We start from the raw sequence: 10,165 nt of genomic DNA, 5'->3' as shown, positions 1-10,165 counted from the left end.
CACGCTGTTGTGTAACACTGAGCACACCCAGCCCTGTCTGACGGTGTAAATGTGGCACCGAGCCTGCACTGCAGGCAGAAATGCAAATACAGACAGCAAAGCTGCTGCTGCTGCAGCTGCAGCCACCCCCTGGCCCAGCAGCCAGGCCTGCAGAGCTGCAGTGGAACACACAAACACTTCCATCGGTGTGAGCAGCTCTGCTGCAGGGACACACAAACACTTCCAGCAGTGTGTGAGCAGCTCTGCTGCAGGGACATGCAAACACTTCCATCGGTGTGAGCAGCTCTGCTGCAGGGACATGCAAACACTTCCATTGGTGTGAGCAGCTCTGCTGCAGGGACACACAAACACTTCCATCGGTGTGAGCAGCTCTGCTGCAGGGACACACAAACACTTCCATCGGTGTGAGCAGCTCTGCTGCAGGGACACACAAACACTTCCAGCAGTGTGTGAGCAGCTCTGCTGCAGGGACATGCAAACACTTCCATCGGTGTGAGCAGCTCTGCTGCAGGGACATGCAAACACTTCCACTCTGTTCCTGCATCCCTGACAGCAGCACAGGGTCTGGGGTGAGGAGACAATTCCTGCCAGTGACCGGCACCAGCAGTACCTGCTCTGTAAGGAATTCTCTTTAACTCTGCACAGGGCAGTGTTATGTAAAATGCTGCCCAAGGAAGATTTTTCCTGCTTTTCAAGAGCAAGAATCAGAGCCAACACCCGTGTGCTGCAGAGTGCATTTCAAGCTGAACTAACCAATAGTCCCTGGCACTGACACGGGGGAGGAGCTCTGGTTCCTATTTTCTGGCACAGATCAGCCCGGCTTACAGAAAGGCAGCATTTTACAAATCTTTACATATGTAGCCAGAAGCTTTTGTCAGTGCGATCCAATTATAGCTTAAAAACAACTCCTATGACAGAAAAGAGACAGAGCACTAATGAAGGTGCCTCTCTGACAAATCAAGTTTTTTCTAGTTGTTTTTGCTCATTCATTTGATCTCAGTACTGGAATTTTGTAACAAGAATTGGCTCCGTATCTTTCAAAACATAAAGGGCCTAATCCCTCCCATTAGAGAACAGGAAGTCAGAAGCCAATCTTAGCACTGACTAAAAAAAGGAATCTGGATTGTTATTTAAACGTCTTTGTTGCACATAAATGAGACCATTTTTCCCTGGTGCCATAACAGCATGATGGCTCAATTAAAAGCTGATTGTCCCCAACAAGCGGCACCTGCTTACACAGGAGCTTTGCCCCAGGTGCTGTCTCTGGAGCAGTGGCTCTGCAGTGTCCCCTGTGTAACTCCTGAGTGCACAAACGCTGATGGTTGTGCCCCTGCTGTCCTGCCTGGCAGGGTGACAGGGTGACAAGGACACATCTGCTGCAAAGCCTTTTTACACTGCTGGGAGTGCAGCCCAGCACAATCCACTCAGGTGGGACAGGCAGTACTTCTGTGTTTTATGTTCTTGTCCACTTGGAAAGTGCAGATTGTCACTGTCCAGCACTGTGACAGCTGCAGTCACTGCTGGGCCTTCTGCATCTTCCCTTGAATGTTCCCACCTTAAACTGTTTTATTTCTCAATGCACAACGAGGGCTCTCAAACCAGTTAATGCACCAGTCCAGGTCACAATGGAACTGGATGAACATCAAGCAGGTAAAATAAAATAAACACCCCCCTAAAATTCTTATCATTACATATTTAAGCATGTGCTAGATTTTTTTTGTGTTCCCCATTACTAAAAAAATGGCCTGTAGTACTCAGCACTTGAAAATTAATGAGTTTAAAATATGAACATAGTACACCCCCAGTTTTGAAATATTCTGCTCTATTTTCCCTCCTCTCATCTTTCCCATCTGGTATGGTTTAGTAATAATTTAACAAATATTTTTCTTCAAGACTGTCAGAAAAATCTCACAGCACTTTGAAAACACCAAATATTGTCTTGTGAGGTAAATTAGGACACAAAAAGCAGTGTGACATACATGTGATCACACATTGTCAGTGGCAAAGAATTACAGAAATTGCAATATGTGCTGCTCTGGAGTCTTCAAGAAGAGAAACTGTTAATATACAGCAAAGAGTGAGGCTGACACCTCCCTCGAGTTCCGTTTGAAGGACGATCTGCAGAAGTAAAAAAGTGCAAAGTCTCCAACAGGAAAGATTCCTTACCCCAGTGATTTATTGCTGATAAGACACAGCTGCCTGTCCTCTACACGAAGCAGAACCCGAACTCCTGAGCTCTGTCCTGCCAGAGAAGGGGTCTCAGGTCACTCTGTGGAGATGCAGCAGCAGTGTGGGATGCCACCGGCCCACAGGAGCCAGCTGAGCCCTGGTCTCTGCCCCAGGTGCTCCAGTCAGACCCAGCAACAGCTCCTGCTCCTTCCTGGGCTCAGCTGAACCAGCAGAGGAGCGCAGAGAACGTTCCATATCCCACCCTCAGTTTCCCACTGCCATGTCTGAGAATCAGCTCCAGGGGTCAGGAAAATCCATCAGCCAGCACCTCAGCCAGGAGCAGAGAGCAAACCTCAGAGGAGCAGCTGCTGGTCTACTGATTATAATATTTATATGGCAAAAAAGACAGTAAATTGCCTCTAAAATAATCTAATAAATGTGCACTTTTTCTTCATACCAACAGCCTGAGATTTTTTTTTTAAGTTATGTTTTACAAGTCTGCAAGTATACAAGGGTTAAAAAATACTCTTTAAATAAATATTTGACAAGATTCTCAGCCAATGCCATTGAAAGAACATTTCCAGCTCTAAGAACACAGCAGCTATTACAAGCTGAAAACAGCAAGAGTTGCTGATGTCCAGCTTTCTTCCATCAGCAGGTATGAGTGGTTTCCCTAAACTCCACATGCTGAAGTTCTCTAAAACAGATTTACTGTCCTTTCTCTAAGGCTGCTGCAGCCCATTCAGCCAGGGCACAGATAACATCTTTGAAGAGACATGTCTGAAATTACAGTTTCTGCAATATGAAGTTCAAGCTTTACAGCAGAAAAGCTTTTCTGCCACAGAGCCGCAAACTTCTCAAGAGAAGGCTCCTTCCCCTGTTCTGCTCCCCCTGGAGGTGTTTTATTCCTACAACCCAGCAGCCTTACCCAGCCATGTTTGTAATTTATATTTAGTACAAGGTCCTTTCTCTTCAGCCCACCTTGGATGTTCCAAACACAGAGAGTAAATCCTGATAAATCAGTTTTCTCCCATGGATTAGATCCCTTTCTCTTTTCCTCACCAATGTCATCATTCCAAGGTGCTTGCAAGCACGAATACACCATTATGCAAAATTTCAACATTTTTCTTAAAAAAAAAAAAAGCTTGTTCAAGCCCAACTCAAGGAAGTTTCTGTGTTTCCAGCCTGGCCTTCGTGTTCTTACTGGTGTCCCAGTTACACAACAGTGTTTGCATGGGCAGCCCAGCCCTGCAGAACCTCCAGCTTGGATCCTTTTTCCAGATGGGGTATTTGCTGCAGGCTTAACAACTTTGGAAAGTTTTAGGCAATAAAACCAAATCAATTCAGATAATGAAATTAAGGAAAAGTACGTGTTGTTTAGCTCTTTTGAAAAGCCCTGATGCCTTCATAAGCTACAGCAGGGATTTCAAATTGGCAGAAAACTACCCTCATCTGGGACATATTTTCCCATTTCCAGGAAAATATGACCGAATTTGGCCAAGTTACAATTCTTTACTGAATTCTTTACTCTATATAAACTGTGTTTTCCTGAAGATTCACTGGAGCCCGACAGCTGAGGATGAAATCAGTGTGCACCAGCCACACTGAACAGTCATTATTGTCCTGAGAGCCCCTCTTTGCCCTGGACTGGGCTAATAGTGCAGGGAATTTTTTTGGCATTTTCAGGTATTTAATCTAGAATCTCAAATAAAGCTTAAATGACTGCTGAAGGTCATTTGATCCATGGATCAAGCTTTATGAACTCCATCAGTACTTGTACATTTCACTGATTTACTTGTACATTTACATTTTACTCCAACAGGTACTTGTACCTTTTCACCTCCTAAAAAACAAACAAAGACACAAATGAGCCACATTTTGTGAAAAACGTGACACTCATTTGTGTCTTTGCTTATTTTAGGTAGCTGTGTTTTTAACAGTTGAGTATAAACAGAACAACATAATATATAATTACTCCTAGTAAGATTTTATGGTATTTTTATTACCAGATCGACGCAGATCAAGTGCTTTATTAGTGCTCTAAGTGCTCTGCAGTAGCAAATCAAACAGCTGTGCCGGGGTGCTTTAGGGCTGTTTTAGGGGTGTTTTAGGGATGTTTGCAGGCTCTGAGGTGTTTGCAGGGCTGTGCCGTGGTGTTTTAGGGGTGTTTGGGGGCCGTTTTAGGCGTGTTTCAGGGTTTTTTTAGGATTTTTTGCAAGCTCCGCAGCGTTTGTGCGGGGGTGTTTGAAGGGCTGCTTTAGGGTTGGTTAAGGGCTGTTTTAGGGGTAATTTAGGGGTGTTTTAGGGGAGTTTGCAGGGCTGTTTTAGCCGTGTTTCAGGGTGTTTTCAGGGCTTTTTGCCGGTTCCGCGGTGTTTGCTCGGGCCCGGCCCGCCCGCTCCCCTCGGCCCTCAGGCGGCCCCGCGAGCGCCCCGGCGCCCCCTGGCGGTGGCGGCCCCGCAGCGCCGCCCGCGGCCGAGATGGCGCCTGAGGGCCCTGAGGGCCCGGGCCGGGCCCAGAGCGGGGCCTGGCCCGGCCAAAGCGGGACAGAGCGAGGGGACAGAGCGAGGGGACAGAGCGAGGGGACAGAGCGAGGGGACAAACAGAGGGGACAGAGCGAGGGGACAGAGCGAGGGGACAAACAGAGGGGACAGAGCGAGGGGACAAACAGAGGGGACAGAGCGAGGGGACAGAGGGGACAAACAGAGGGGACAGAGTGAGGGGACAAACAGAGGGGACAGAGCGCGGGGACAGAGCGAGGGGAACGGCGGGGACACCCCCACAGAGCCTGTGCCAGCCCTGCCCAGCGACGCTCACATCAGGCACAGCCATGGCCTGCGGCACAGGCGCGAGAACTTCTGCTAGGTCAAGCCTTGTACCGTACAGAGCTCATCGGAGCGCGGCTTCACCTGCCACAGCTGCTAATTAAACATCCTGCATCCGACTGCTGCACGAAATTAAACATTGGAATGGGCGGCAGAAGCCGTACGCTAGGGGAAAGTGCCATTCCCAACTGAAAATGCGAAAAACACAACCGTAAGGCAACTCTCTGTGAAAAGGAGCCGAAATTCCCATTTCTAAGGCGTAGGACCAAGGAGACACTCAAGAAGATGCAGTCACAAAAGCTGTGATCAATTCTCAAGCAGGAAAACACCCAAATTCCACGGCTGCTTGGGGCAGGCTACCGAGATGTGCGAGGATCAAGAGAGGTCAGCAGTAAAGCAGGTGTTTAATTTCAGCTGAAGAGTCTGAAGGGAGCAGAAGGACTTCCAAGGAGCAAAGAACATAAATTATTTCTGTATTTCTCACTAGAACTAACAGGCACTCACTTGTACAGCACTGTACTAGAAAGCTGTTTGTGTCTTCTTTATTTCTTATTTAACACCAGTACAAGTGGTGCTTGTCTAAACCAATAGACTCCAGCTGACATGAACTAATACTTGAATGAAACTTGTTCCCTACTAAGTAGTTCACTTTGCAACATCATCTTAATCAAGCTTGAAAATTCAGTATTCATTTTTTGCAAATGTAAACAGCATTAACGAGATTTGTGTCTTGCCCACTGCAGATGTGTAGCTGACGGAAGTAAGACAAACACTGCCCGTGGTTCAACCACATGAAAATGATGTGGGTATCCTGGACCAAGCATTGTGTCATCACCTTGAAAACACTGAACACAAAACCAAAACAAAGATCCCAAGATGTGGATATGTGTAAGTGGTCTGATTATCGCAAATCATTGACAAACACATGCAAAGATGATATCAAGGAAGAGGCATGGGGAAAAATTCTCTGAATAATGAAACTGAACAAGTTTCCGTTTCTTTTTCCTTGGAGACAGAAATAAATAACGTCAACATTTTACTGTCAAAAGGAAGGAAGGGTGTGAGGGGAAGCTATTTAAAAGGTTGGTTTAGAAACATCTTTTGTCATGACAAGAGAAAATTTTAAATAAACTGCCCCAAAAGAACATTACCAACTTTACATCACCACCAGGCTCAGATGGGATATCGGCTTCCTGCAGGTCACAAAGGGAGCGCTCCCAAGTGCTCCCACCTGGGGTTTGGAGCCTTCCTCTGTCCTTTGGTGGTGGTGGGGAAGCGTCTCAGCCTGCAGAGGGCAACTTCAGAACCTCGGTCTGTGCCCTCGGGGGTCCCTGTTCCTTACCGGTGCCTCCCGCGCGCTCCCGGTGCCTCCCGAGCGCTCCCGGTCCATCCCGAGCGCTCCCGGTGCCTCCCGCGCGCTCCCGGTGCCTCCCGCGCGCTCCCGGTGCCCCCCGCGCGCTCCCGGTGCCCCCCGCGCGCTCCCGGTGCCTCCCGAGCGCCCCCGGTCCATCCCGCGCGCTCCCGGTCCATCCCGAGCGCTCCCGGCGCATCCCGAGAGTTCCCGGTGCCTCCCGCGCGCTCCCGAGAGTTCCCGGTGCCCCCCGCGCGCTCCCGGTGCCCCCCGCGCGCTCCCGGTGCCCCCCGCGCGCTCCCGGTGCCTCCCGAGCGCTCCCGGTGCCCCCCGCGCGCTCCCGGTGCCTCCCGAGCGCTCCCGGTGCCCCCCGAGCGCTCCCGGCGCATCCCGAGCGTTCCCGGCGCATCCCGAGCGCTCCCGGTCCATCCCGAGCGCTCCCGGCGCATCCCGAGCGTTCCCGGCGCATCCCGAGCGTTCCCGGTCCATCCCGCGCGCTCCCGGTGCGCTCCGGGCCCGGCTGAGCCCAGCGCGCCGAGCTTGGCCCCGGCGGAGCGGGCGGGAGCGGCGGCGGGAGCGGGAGCGGGGCGGGCTCGGCTCCGGCTTCAGTCACCGGGAAATGAAAGGGGGCAGGGGAACGTGGAGCCCCAGGGCGCTCGGAATTTCTCCGTCCCCGTTTGTGGGCATGGAAAGGATTTGGGGTCAGAGACGCGCCCGGCTCACCACCAGGTCCCGTCCTTGCCCCCTCCCGTTCCGGGCTCCTTTCTGCACTACAGAGATCCACGTATTGACATTGAAGCATATTTGAAAGACAGTTAACAGCATCTCAATGTTTAATAAAACTCAAATGGGTTTTTTTTGCAAGTCGTTTTTTGAAGTTTTAGCTCACTTATAATCTCATGAGTTTGCAAAAATATATCTACTCTTCTCATTTTGCTGCACAGGACAGAAAGTATGAATAGCAGACTAAGTAACAAGGTTTTCACAAGATTTAAGCAATTAGGTTTTTAAATTTCAGAAATACAACACCAAGCATTTTATGTAATGATATGCAGCATTCATAGTCAGAGAAATCTATGTTTCTATATTCAACTCATTCTCCCCAGCTTTTTCAGAATTTCAAATCATTTCTGCCCTCCAACAGAAAAGAGAATCTCACTTTAAAAAAAAAAAAAATTATTGGGTACGCAATATCCAGAACAATAGCCAGGAAACAAAAGGCAAAAAAAGCAAAAAGTCTTGAGAAATTCCAGTGTCTCACAAGAATACTCTTCTCATGTCTAGAATTTACTGCTACAGCTCTGAGGGTTGAAAGGGACCAGGCTTGCAGTTAGAGATAGGATCTTTGACCAGCTCATACAGCTTCATGGAGCACACAAACTTGTGGCCATTGCAGAATTATGTCTTCCTTTCTGCAGTGTTTGGGACTCACCTCCTTTATTGGTTAATTTATTTGCTCCCTGCTCTTTATTCTTTTCTCCATTTTCTCTCGCAGCTGTGGCTATTAGGCCACTTGCAGCCCTGGTTTAGACAGGACAGACTGTGATGCACACCAGCTTTGTGTGCTGTAAGCATGACCCCTGCACTGGGTGGTGTCCCTTCCTTCTCTGGCTCCTTCCACATCAGCTGCTGCTCTCTGTTCCTCAGCTCTGAGCGCTGCCATTCCATTGGCGATTACAAAAAAGCCATTATCAGTACCTGGGCACTGCCAGGTGCTCACAGGAGCACTCACAGGACAAGAACCACGCTCTGATGTGGGGACAGTAAATACACTCTTATACCTACTTAATCATAGCACCCCAGAGCCTGAAACAAGTCTCTCACTGATGAAATGCAAGGTATTTCCTTATGCTACCAGGTAATAAAATAGTATTCAATAGAAAGGAATGTTAATTGGAAAGAGAGGAAATGATATTAGCAACACTTCTACCTGGGTGTAGAACTGCAGGTTTAATAGCACAGCACTTCTTTAATCGCTTTGTGCTTCATGGCCCTAAAGCACTTTTAAATCAAGCACACGACATCAAGTCCCCAGAGACAGATTTGTCTCGTGTGTGAGAGGAAAAGTACACAAGTGATCTGTCAGAGCTGCACAAGGAGTCTGAATTCCTACATCTCAGCTGCAGTCTCGCCTCCCCAAGGACCAGCCGTGCCATTTATTGCATACTTCTACAGCATCCAAGAATATTGTTACCATCCAGCACATCTTCCCTTGTGTTAGCACTGGAAGCCATTTATGAAGCTACCTTAAAGCTGATTTTTCCTCTCTACCATTACCATGTCCAACTACATGCCAGTATCTGAGTGTGACACTTGTACTGCAAGGAACACAGTCAGAAGACTTTTGGAAAGTCTGTAGAATGCCACAGGTAATTTGAGGATAACAAAAAACTTCAAAGGAGTATTTAGCACTAGTCTTAATCTTTCTCCTCTTGGTATACTAGGGAGAGTAGGACTTCCACTTGATCACTTATGAAAATACAGTATCTGTAAGCATACATGAACTTTCAATTCCATAAAATAACCCAAGTCCTAATGCCTTAAGAGCTCATCACCTTGAGAAAAGTGAAATGCTCCAGGGTTTAAAGGACAGATGCAGTCAACAGCTGCATTCCTTCCTCAAGGAGGCAGCAGTAGGGAAAGTTAGTCTTCCTTGAAGGAAGTTTAAGAAAACTGCCATGGGTAGGAGTGCTCTGCAGAAGCAGCATTGCTGAGCTGTGCGAGCGCACTGAGCCTCACTCCCAGCCCCACCAGGCTCACTCCATCCTCTGACAGCCACTCCCAGGGACAGCTCCTCAGTGGGTGAGCCCAGGCCCTGCCGAGGCAGGGAGCAGGGCACAGGATGCACCGCAGAGCTCTCACCATGCCAGGAATGGCACTCTGCTCCAGCATTCCTCGCAGGTGTCCTGCGCAGAGAGCAGCACTGCCCCAGCTCCAAGCCCCTCGTGCTCATGCCCAGGGCAGCAGCCTGGCTTCTCTGGGCTACAGAGTCAGTGCTGATCCCAGCCCTGCCGTCCCTAGCAGGGCTCCGTCTGCAGGGATGGAGAGCCCTGAGCACACAAACCATCCAGTCCCACAGGCACAGGGAGGCGCAGGCAGAACTCTGTGCTCAGCCCCAAAGCAGCAGGAACAAAAGGCACAGGCAGAGGGCTCAGCACAGCCACAGTCTCTCCTCCCTGGGTAAATGTTTACTAGGGCTGCCAGGGCAGGAGCAAACAGTTGTAAGTGAAGTGGGTTTGAGTTCAAGCTGTCCCACGGACACCAGTAGAGATACTCACAGCAGCAGGGACAGCATCCCCAGCAGCAGCAGCTGACCCAGGTGACAGCAGCAGGGACCTGAGGCTGTGCCAGCAGCAGCCCTCAAGGAAGGGTCCCTGCTGCAGGAGCAGGCACAGCACAGAGAGCGGCAGCACTGAGGGGCACACGGCTGGCACTGCCCAGGGACACAGAGAACACTGCCCAGGACATTGCCTGCTCCCCTGGCTCCCTGCTGCAGGAGCAGGCACAGCACAGAGAGCGGCAGCACTGAGGGGCACACGGCTGGCACTGCCCAGGGGCACAGCTCTGCTCCAGGGGAGGGACAGGGACACAGAGAACACTGCCCGGGACACTGCCTGCTCCCCTGGCTCCCTGCTGCAGGAGCAGGCACAGCACAGAGAGCAGCAGCACTGAGGGGCACACGGCTGGCACTGCCCAGGGGCACCAACTCTGATTCACAGGAGGGACAGACACACGGAGAGCACTGCCAGGGAAACACTGCCTGCTCCCCTGGCCACAAGAGAAATAGCAAGCCCAGCTATTGTCACACTTGAGAAAAAGGAT

The sequence above is a fragment of the Ammospiza nelsoni genome, chromosome 12 (genome assembly GCF_027579445.1).
Source record: "Ammospiza nelsoni isolate bAmmNel1 chromosome 12, bAmmNel1.pri, whole genome shotgun sequence".
In the NCBI taxonomy this organism is placed as follows: Eukaryota; Metazoa; Chordata; class Aves; order Passeriformes; family Passerellidae; genus Ammospiza; species Ammospiza nelsoni.
The sequence above is the reverse complement of the archived record's forward strand: the minus strand, read 5'-3'. Positions refer to the sequence as shown.